This window comes from Myotis yumanensis, unplaced genomic scaffold (genome assembly GCF_028538775.1).
Source record: "Myotis yumanensis isolate MYYU_CA2020_CCGP unplaced genomic scaffold, mMyoYum1.0.hap1 SCAF_7, whole genome shotgun sequence".
Lineage (NCBI taxonomy): Eukaryota > Metazoa > Chordata > Mammalia > Chiroptera > Vespertilionidae > Myotis > Myotis yumanensis.
In genome coordinates this window covers 2,346,841-2,356,476 of record NW_027223758.1, presented here as the reverse complement: position 1 = coordinate 2,356,476, position 9,636 = coordinate 2,346,841, and positions in this window count along the sequence as shown.

The following is a 9,636-nucleotide window of genomic DNA, read 5'->3' as shown; positions in this document are numbered from 1 at the left end:
ACAGAGGGCCTCCGCTGCACTGTGGTTACCGAAAAACAGAGAAAATAGAAAGGAGATTCGTCACAGTTAAAATCCAGTTGTGAGCTCAGTGACACTACTGGTTAGTGCTGGATTTCCTGCTGCAATAACAACAGCGTCCCTGCTCTTAGAAACGTCACTGTCACCTGGGTGTCGGGTGAAGAGATCCGACTCTCAGATGGTCCAGGAGTCACATGTCTGATAACCCAGCTGGGGCCAAATGTCAGCGGCCAGCGAGTCAAGATACAGGGGGGCCCAGCCGAGGCGCAGGGGCTGAGTGCCAACCTGTTCACTGGGAGGTCACAATTCGATTCCCATCAGGGCACAGGCCCGGGTTGCAGGCTCGATCCCCAGTGTGGGGCCTGCAGAAGCAGCCAATCAATGATCCTCTCTCATCATTGATGTTTCTATCTCTCTCTCCCTCTCTCTTCCTCTCTGAAATCAATAAATATATTTTAAGAAAATACCTACAGAAGTCTTTGCACTATTTTTGCAACTTTTGTATGTTGTTTGAAATTATATCAAATCAAAAAGTAAATAAAGCATCCAGCAGTCACGCCCCCAAAATTGGGCCTTCCTCACCCAGCACATGTCCCCGCGGATGGAGCTTGGCCACATGGCCTCTGTGTGCCCTCCACCATCACCCCGAACAGCTGGAAAGGAGGAAGGTCTCGAGTCTGGGGCCAGGCCCAGTTTACCTGTGACGTTGGGCTAGGTCCTGCCAGCTGGCCCTAGCGGCCTCCGGTTACCACCCACCTAAACAGGACTTTTTTTTTTTTTTAAATATATTTTTACTGGATTTCAGAGAGGAAGAAAGAGGGAGAGAGAGAGAGAAATATCAATGATGAGAGAGAATCATGGATCAGCTGCCTCCTGCACACCCCCCGCTGGGGATCGAGCCTGCAACTCAGGCATGTGCCCTGACTGGAATCAAACCTGAGACCCTTCAGTCCACAGGCCGGCGCTTATCCACTGAGCCAAACTAGCCAGGACTAAACAGAACTTTAATACCAGGCCCTGGCCCCCAAGGACCCTAACAGTGGCCCACTCATGAGCCTGCCCACCCAGCCATAACGTCACACCCTGGCCAGGAGCAAGGAGGTGACTGAGTCTATGGGTGGGAGCACTCTAGCTTAGCCTGGGGGAAGTGCAGCCACAAGGGCCTCTTAAACTCGTCCTTTCTGGTGGGGCCATGGGGAGAAGGTCATGGGAGCCAGGAAGGGGCATCTGACCTCGAGGTCTCGATGCAAGGAGGTCCACACCAGGGGTGCTGCCAGCTGCTGTCTCTGTCCCGACCCCACAGCATCTCTGCACCGGTGCGTGCCACCTCACACTCTGACCCACCTGGAGCTGAGGTGAGCAAGGTGAAGATTCAGGATAGTCCCCAAGCCACTGGGGGAGGAGCCCCCACCCCCATCCCACCCAGGGCTCTTTCTGAGTCTGGCAGCTCCTCGAAGGACCTCTCCTGGCCAAAGGCACCTCTCCAGATTGACCCGTGGGAGGGCCACACTCAGGACGGAGGAAGGGGTGTGGACTTCCTGTTACTAGACAGGAAGCGGGCCAGGCGGCTGCCTCAGGTCTGCCTTGGGCTGCTGGGAGTGTGTGGGTTCTTGACTTTGAGCAGGGAAGATTTAACAAGATGAGTCCAGATGGCCTTGGCCAGTTTGGCTCAGTGGACAGAGCATCGGCCTGCGGACTGAAGGGTCCCGGGTTCGATTCTGGTCAAGGGCATATGCCTGGGTTGCAGACTCAGTCTCCAGTGGGGAGTGTGCAGGAGGCAGCCAATCAATGATTCTGACTCATCATTGATGTTTCTATCTCTCTCCCTCTCCCTTCCTCTCTGAAATAAAAAAAAGACATATGTTTTAAAAAACAAATGAGGCCAGGTGATTTTGAGAGGACATTTATTAAAGCTGGGGACAGGGAAACAAGGAAGGGCTTAGAGTAGAAAGAGCAACAGGAGAGCCTCAGCTGGGTGGCTTTGGCCCCTAGAAACGTGTGGGAAAGCCGTGGGCCATGAGGGCTGCTATGAGCTCACTGGGAGTCAGAGAAAAGGGGGGCTTTAGAGACATGTTCAGGGGGTGAGCCTGGGACCAGCTGCCGCTGTCTATTGTTGCCCTGGTGGCAAGTCTAGTGGGACCACCACTAGAGTTTGGGAGAGAAAAGTGAAGGCGCACCCGAGAGGGAGGAGGCGTGGGCGTGCGCAGGAGCTCCTGGGCCGGGTCTTGTCTCGAGGGCTCTAATATGCTTTCTAAAGGCAAGGATTTTAGGGGCGGTCCTAGGGAAGGGACTCACAGAATATTCATCAGCTTTATGATGATTTAAAATGAGATGCAGTCCTAACCGGTTTGGCTCACTGGATAGAGCATCGGCCTACGGACTAAAGGGTCCCAGATTCGATTCCGGTCAAGGGCATGTACCTTGGTTGTGGGCACATCCCCACTGGGGGGTGTGCAAGAGGCAGCTGATCGATGTTTCTCTCTCATCGATGTTTCTAACTAATCCCTCTCCCTTCTTCTCTGTAAAAAATCAATAAAAATATTAAAACAAAAAAAAAAAAAACCGAGATGCACTCCCCTGACCTCACCCTTCCTTGGTGTGGCTGGCACAAATGGCACTACTTGGGTTTATGGTATGAGAAGTGTAAAACATCTACTCTTAGGGGCCTTGGTTAGGAAAGATGGGATTTGCAGTTGACTGGATGGCTATAAATCGCTTGGCCATTTAAACTATTTGTCTCAGCTTTGGCAGGTTCACCCAGTGGGTAGAGCATCGGCTTGCAGACCGAGGGATCTCGGGTTCCACCTGGTCACAGGCACCTACCTCGCTTGCAGGCTTGCTCTCAGCCCCCAGTAGGATTGTGGACAGGAGTCAACCAGTCGATGTTTCTTTCTCACATCAATGTTTCTCTCTACTCCCCCCTCCTTCTCCCTTCCTTCCACTCTCTCTGGAAATCAATGGAAAAAATATCCTTGGGTGAGGATTAACACACACACACAAACTCTCTGTCCCGGCTTCCCTATTCCACTTGTCCTGGCTTACTAACCCGTCTCATTCCCACCTGTGGAGGATGCACTCGCACCCCTCCTGCTTGGGGCGAGGTCTGGAGAGGCAGCAGACCTGGCTCCGCCTCGCCCTCCGCCCTCCGCCCAGCACCTGACCTTTGTGCACCCAGCCCTGCAGACTCGGCCTTGACCTCCACCCACTCTGGCACTCTGTCCCCCGCCCGCCCGGCAGGATGCAAGGCTGGGCCTCTGTGCCAGAGCCTACTCTCCTCCCTGGAACAGGGGCGGGACATGGCAGGCTTCTGACGCCAGAGGTTCAAGTCCACCCTCCTGGCCTCCGGGTCTCATCCCATCACCTCCTAGCCAGGCCGCTCAGAGCCAGGTGCCTGCAGGACCTGCCCACCCGGGGGATTGGTCACTGATGGGGGACAGTTACTGCACACATGGCCCTGGGTGGGCTGGGGACTCAGGGCTCCTCTTCTGAAATTCAGCAGGTGGGGGAAGGGCAGGAGACAGTCCAACAGGCCCAACCTGCGGCCAGTGGACTTCTTAAAAGGCACTGAAGCAGGGGAAGGCACTGAAGCACGGGAAGGCCTGCCCCCAGCAGAAGGTGCTGGACTCTGAGTGAGCGAGAGAGAACGAAGGATGGGACCTGCCTCACGACACAACCACAACATGTTGCTCAAGGCGGGTCGAGCGCTGCACTGCCAGCCGCAAAGCTTGAAAGCAGAAGTCTTCTCAGCCCTGGGGGGCAAGTGCTTCTTTAAAGGGACACGCAAAGCACACACATAAAAGAAAAGGCTGATAAACAGGGTTTCATAACCACCCACAGTTTCCGCTGTGCAGACGCCGCAGTGAGGAGAGGAACAGAGCCAGGGCCGCGAGGTGTTCGGAAAGTGGGTCTGATGAGAACTGGCACAGAGCACTGTGAACCTCAAAACTCAATAATTTTTTAAAAGCTCTGTTTTCTTTTTTTTATTATTAAGTATATATTTATTGATTTCAGAGAGGAAGAGAGAGGGAAAGAGAGATAGAAACATCAATGATGAGAAAGAATCATGGATCAGCTGCCTCCTGCAAGCACCCTACTAGGGATTGAGCCCGCAACTAGGGCCTGTGCCCTTGACCAGAATCAAACCCGGGACCCTTCCGTCTGCAGGCCGACACTCTATCCACTGAGCCAAACCGGCCAGGGCAAAGCCCAGTTTTCTTAAAATGAGCAAAATAGTTGAACAGACACTTCATATGGAAAAATACACGAATGGCCATAAGCACATTAAAACAGGGCCCACATAGCAGGTCAGCTGGGCAATGCCCCTAGAACCCATTCAAATGACCGTACAGAAAGGCTGTGCAACAAATGACCCCAAAACTCAGCGCCATAAAACAAGCATGTGTTACGCTCACAAGTTCTGTGGGACCGGCAAGGACCGCGAGTCTCTGCTCGATGTCCAGAAGGTGTGGGTCCTGTGGCTGGTCCCTGGAGGCACCTCACTGCATGGCTGTCACCTGGGCGGGGCTGGGCGTGGAGGGAGCTGCTGAGCATGTCTCCATCTCTCTGTGGTCTCTCCACGGTGGCAGCTCCGCTCCAGAAGGGGGGTGTTGACAGAGATAGAGAGAGAAAGAGACGGTGACTGTGACAGAGGCAGAGAGACAGAGAGACACACAGAGACAGAGAGAGACGGAAGGAATGAGAACAGCACGGACACTCTTGCCTTTCCTCATCCATCCTGAGAAGTCACACAGCAGGACATCTGCCACGTCCGTGTCATCAGCATGAGCCACGAGGGCCAGCCCACACCAAGAGAAAGGAAACTGAGCCTCACATTTTGCGGGAGGAGAATGAGAATGTGTGGCCAGGTTTAAAGCCACACACAGAGGAGAGCAGAGGGCCACCCACGCAGCAGGAGCAGAGGCAGAGCCAACCCAGAGATGCACACGGTGACTTTCAAACTTTTAGACCAGGGTCTTCAAGTGACGTTTCCCAAAGCACTCCCTGTCCTCCCCGAGGTGCACCCTGCTCCTCTGTGCTTGGAAAACAACTCCCTGAGGTGCGCTACATCCTGTTTGAAAAGTACTAACCAGGAAGCTATATCAACTCTTAAGGTGTATGTGCCTAATACCTAACCGTAAGTATATACAGCACCCAACTTGGTCTGTAGAGTCAACACAATCCCCCTCAGAACCCAGCCTGTTACGTGGTGGATATGGACCAACTGATTCTGAAGTTTACATGGAGGCGAAAAACCCAGAGCAGCCAAGGAAACCATGAAGGAGCCCTAGCTGGTTTGGCTCAGTGGATAGAGCGTCAGCCTGTGGATTGAAGGGTCCCGGGTTCAAGTCAAAGGCACGTACCAGTTGCGGCTTGATCCCCAGCCCTGGTTAGGGCACATGCAGGAGGCAACCAATCGATATGTCTCTCTCACATTGATGTTTTTCTCTGTCTCTCCCCCTCCTTTCCACTCTCTCTAAAAATCAATGAAAAAATATCCTCAGGTGAGGATGAACAAAAGAAAAAAGAAAAATAATAAAAAAGAATGAAGGTGAAGAACAGAGTTGGAGGAATGATGCCACTCACTGTAAAGCTACAGTGATCAAGACAGCGTGGTTACTGGTGAAAGAACAGACACATAGACCAACAGACCATGACAGAGAGCCCAGAAATAGACCCGGTAAATATGGTCAACTGATCTCGACAAAGGAGCAACGGCAGCTCAACGGAGAAAGGACAGTCTCCTCGATAAGTGGTGCTGGAACTGCTGGACATCCACATGCAAAACAAGGATCTGCACGCAGAATTAACCCAAAACGGACCACAGACCTAAACGTAAAGCGCAAAACTATAAAACTCCTGAACGTAACACAGGAGAAAACCTAGAGGACCTTGGGTTTGGAGGTGACTTTTTACAACAACAAAGGCACGACCCCTGAAGGAGAAAAGTGATGAGCTGAACTTAATTAAAAAACACTTCTGGCGCCGAAACCGGTTTGGCTCAGTGGATAGAGCGTCGGCCTGCGGACTGAAAGGTCCCAGGTTCGATTCCGGTCAAGGGCATGTACCTGGGTTGCGGGCACATCCCCAGTAGGAGGTGTGCAGGAGGCGGCTGATCGATGTTTCTAACTCTCTATCCCTCTCCCTTCCTCTCTGTAAAAAATCAATAAAATATATTTTAAAAAATACAAAAAAAAAACACTTCTGGATTAACCAATGGACACAAGACACGGGGCGGGGGGGGCGGGGGGTAGGGGCCAGGGGAATGTCAAGGGGGGGAAAAAAGGAGACATATGTAATACTCTTTGTAATACTTTAAGAAATAAAAATTATTAAAATATTAAAAAAAAAAACAAAAAACACTTCTGCTCTACAAAAACAATACCGAGAGAATGAGAAGACAACCACGGAGAGGAGAGATATTTGCAAGACACATCTGATGCAGGACTGTTTTCCAAAAGATACAAAGAATTCTAAGCCCAGAAAGAAAACAATGAACCCGATTAAAAATGGGCCCAGACCTTCCTAGACCCCTCACCAAATAGATACACAGATGACGGGTAAGCAAATGAAAAGATGCTCCGCGTCCTAGTCATCAGGGAAATGGAAATTAAACAATGAGATTCCACTGCACACCTATCAGAACGGCCAAAACCCAGAGCACTGACACCACCAAGTGCCGGCGAGGACGCGGAGCAGCGGGAACTCCCCTTCACTGCTGGTGGGAAGGCGGGGGCAGAGCCACTTTGGAAGACAGCTGGGTGGTCTCTTACCAAACTGAACAGACTCGTGGGACCCAGCAGTCACGCTCCCTGCTATTGACCCAAAGGAGCTGAAAGCTGATGTCCACACAAAACCTGGGAACATTTGAGACCTTGCTCTCCAGCATCTGTCATCAGTTTGGCTTAAATAAACTCTTATGAAAATTATTTTAGCCTGGCCGGTGTGGCTAAGTGGTTGAGCATTGACCCATGAACTGGGAGGTTATGGTTTGATTCCCAGTCAGGGCACATGCCCTGGTTTCAGGCTCAATCCACAGAAAACAGCCAATCAATAATTTTCTCCCATCATTGATGTTTCTATTTCTTCTTCTCCCTTCTCTCTCTGAAATCAATAAAAAAAAATATATATATATATATATATTTAAAAATTATTAAAATAAACAAACCTGCCCACCGACATTTACAGCAGCTTTGTTCTTGATTGATAGGACGGGAAGCAGCCCAGGCGTCCTCCCGCAGGTGGGTGGGTGAGTCATCATGGTCCACCCAGACGGGGGTATTATTTAGCACCGAAAAAAATAAGCTGTTAGGCCATGAAGAGACACAGAAGAACGTGAAATGCATGACTAAATGACAGAAACCAATTGAAAAGGCTGCAGACTGTGTGACTCCAGCTCTGCGACATCGGGAAAAGGCAGGGGAAGTGGAGACAGTGAAGACCATGGCGGCCAGGGGCTGGGGGGAGGGATGGACAAGGCAGGCACAGAGGATTTTAGGGCCGTGAAACTACTCTGTGTGGTACTATGATGGTGGGCACACGTCGTAACACATCTGTCCAGACCCACAAAACGTACAACCCCGAGAGTGACCCCAGTGCACACCGTGGGCTCTGGGGGATGTCAATGCAGGTCACTGACTGTTACAAATGCCCCGTCAGGTGGGCTGTGAGTAGGGGGGACAGGGGCTACAGGGAACTCTGTACTTTCCTCTCAATTTTGCTGTGAACCTAAACCCAAAAGGTAAACCTAAAGATAAAGGGAGATTGTTGTTCACCTTCCCGAGAAACCCCGTCGAGCTCACCAAAGAATAAACATAGGAACACAGTTAATAAGCTTGGTCCAACAGATAAACACAAACACCACACACGCTCAGCCAGGAGGAAGTGACAGGAGCTGTGTGGCTCCTGGGAGCCCAGGGCGGGGCTCAGGGGGCCCTGCTGTTCAGTCTGACAGCTGATGTGGCTGAGGGTGTGGAAGCTGAGGACCAGTTAGAGGGTGACTGCCCCCTGCTGGCCGGGGACTGCAGACGAGGATGCAGGTGGGAGAACTCCGAGGCACCTGGCTGGGAGATGTCACCCCTCCTGAGTCAGGAAAACAGGAGGCAGGCATGGCCTCAGGGCTGCCGGGGCTGAGGGACATTCGAGAGAGCCGGGAACCAAGAGGCAGAGGCTGGAGACTTGAAGGGAGGCCAGGCCCAGTGCCCCTGCTCCCTCTTGAGGAGACCTGGCGCCTGGGCACTCATTGGTGAGCACCGACTGCATCCAAAGCTCCGAGGTCCTTGGGGGTGAGCCTGCTGATAGGCCTGCAGTAGCCCGGAGGAGAGGCCGCGCGGAGGCTGCACCTGCGCCCTCCGCCTCTTCAGTACACCTCCGGAGCTCAGTGAGCTGGGGTTTGAGGGTGTTCTGCAAACCATTAGAGGGTAGGAATCAAGTTGTGGGGGTTTGCCTTCCCCACCGCTGGCAGCCCGGACTCCTGGCCTTCAAGACCCCACCCTCTGCCGTCGTCCTCCCTCCCCAGGGCTCAACTGGATACTTCTCTTCAGTTACTGTCCAGCCCAGGGCTGCAGGGACCAGCGCATACCTGGAGCCACACCCCGGCGCTGGGCCTTGGGAGGAAAAAACGTCCTCCTTGGAGTCAGGTCCTCATTCCCTCGGCCCAGGTGCTGGTCGCAGTGAGTCCCCACCGGGCACCCGCCCTCTGAGCTGGCAGTGCTTCTCTGAGCTCATCCTCGACGCAGTAAATAAGGAGCTAACCGTGCCCACCCCTCACAACTCTGGGCTGCCACCATGCACCCTTGTCAGACAGACACAAATTATGAAACATGTTTTTATTTTACATCAAAGTACCGAGCAGATCCTTGCAAAACAACATACAAAGTAGGACTCAGATGCTTGTCCCCCCAAGCTGCCCCTGAGCACCAGTGAGAAAACCAAGCCTACTGATCGCTTTCCCCAACCAGAGCACAGGCCAGCACGCCCCACCAGGAGGGGCAGTGTGGCGGGTGTGGTGACCCCTCCTCAGCAGCTGGGGCCCCTGGAGGATGGTGGATCCCTCCCGGCACAGGGTGCGCGGCTGGCCGTTAACCTGAGCTGCCACTTTGTGTGTATGGCTCTGAAGTGAACTCTCCCTGGCCTGGTCTGAGACCAGCGAAAGGGCTGGAAGGGGGTGGATGTGACTTTGACAAAGGCTCCACGGGCCAGATGAGGCTTCATTAGCAAACGGAGCTGATGCAGACAGGGATGCTGGGCCTGCCCACACTGCCCACCTAACAGGACTCATGACTCAATCAAGACGCACTTAAGAAAAACTGCAGACACGGACAAGAAAGTAAACATGAGGGAACCAGCAGACCCTTGAAAAGAGCAAACAAAACAGAGAAAACAAAGACAGCCTCAGTAGCTCCACGTGGGCGAGGCCACTGAGGTAGGGTCTGGGGCACTGGATGGATGGAGGGATGGACGGATAGACGGAGCCCAGTTCCCTTCAAAGCATGGAGAGGGGGGCCTCTCCATGATGGGGACTCTGGAGAAGCATCCTCACAGGTCCCTGATGCTCAAGGGGCTCAGGCCATCCTTGGGGACCTGTGCACGGCCCCATCAGTCTACCTGATGACTCCAAAG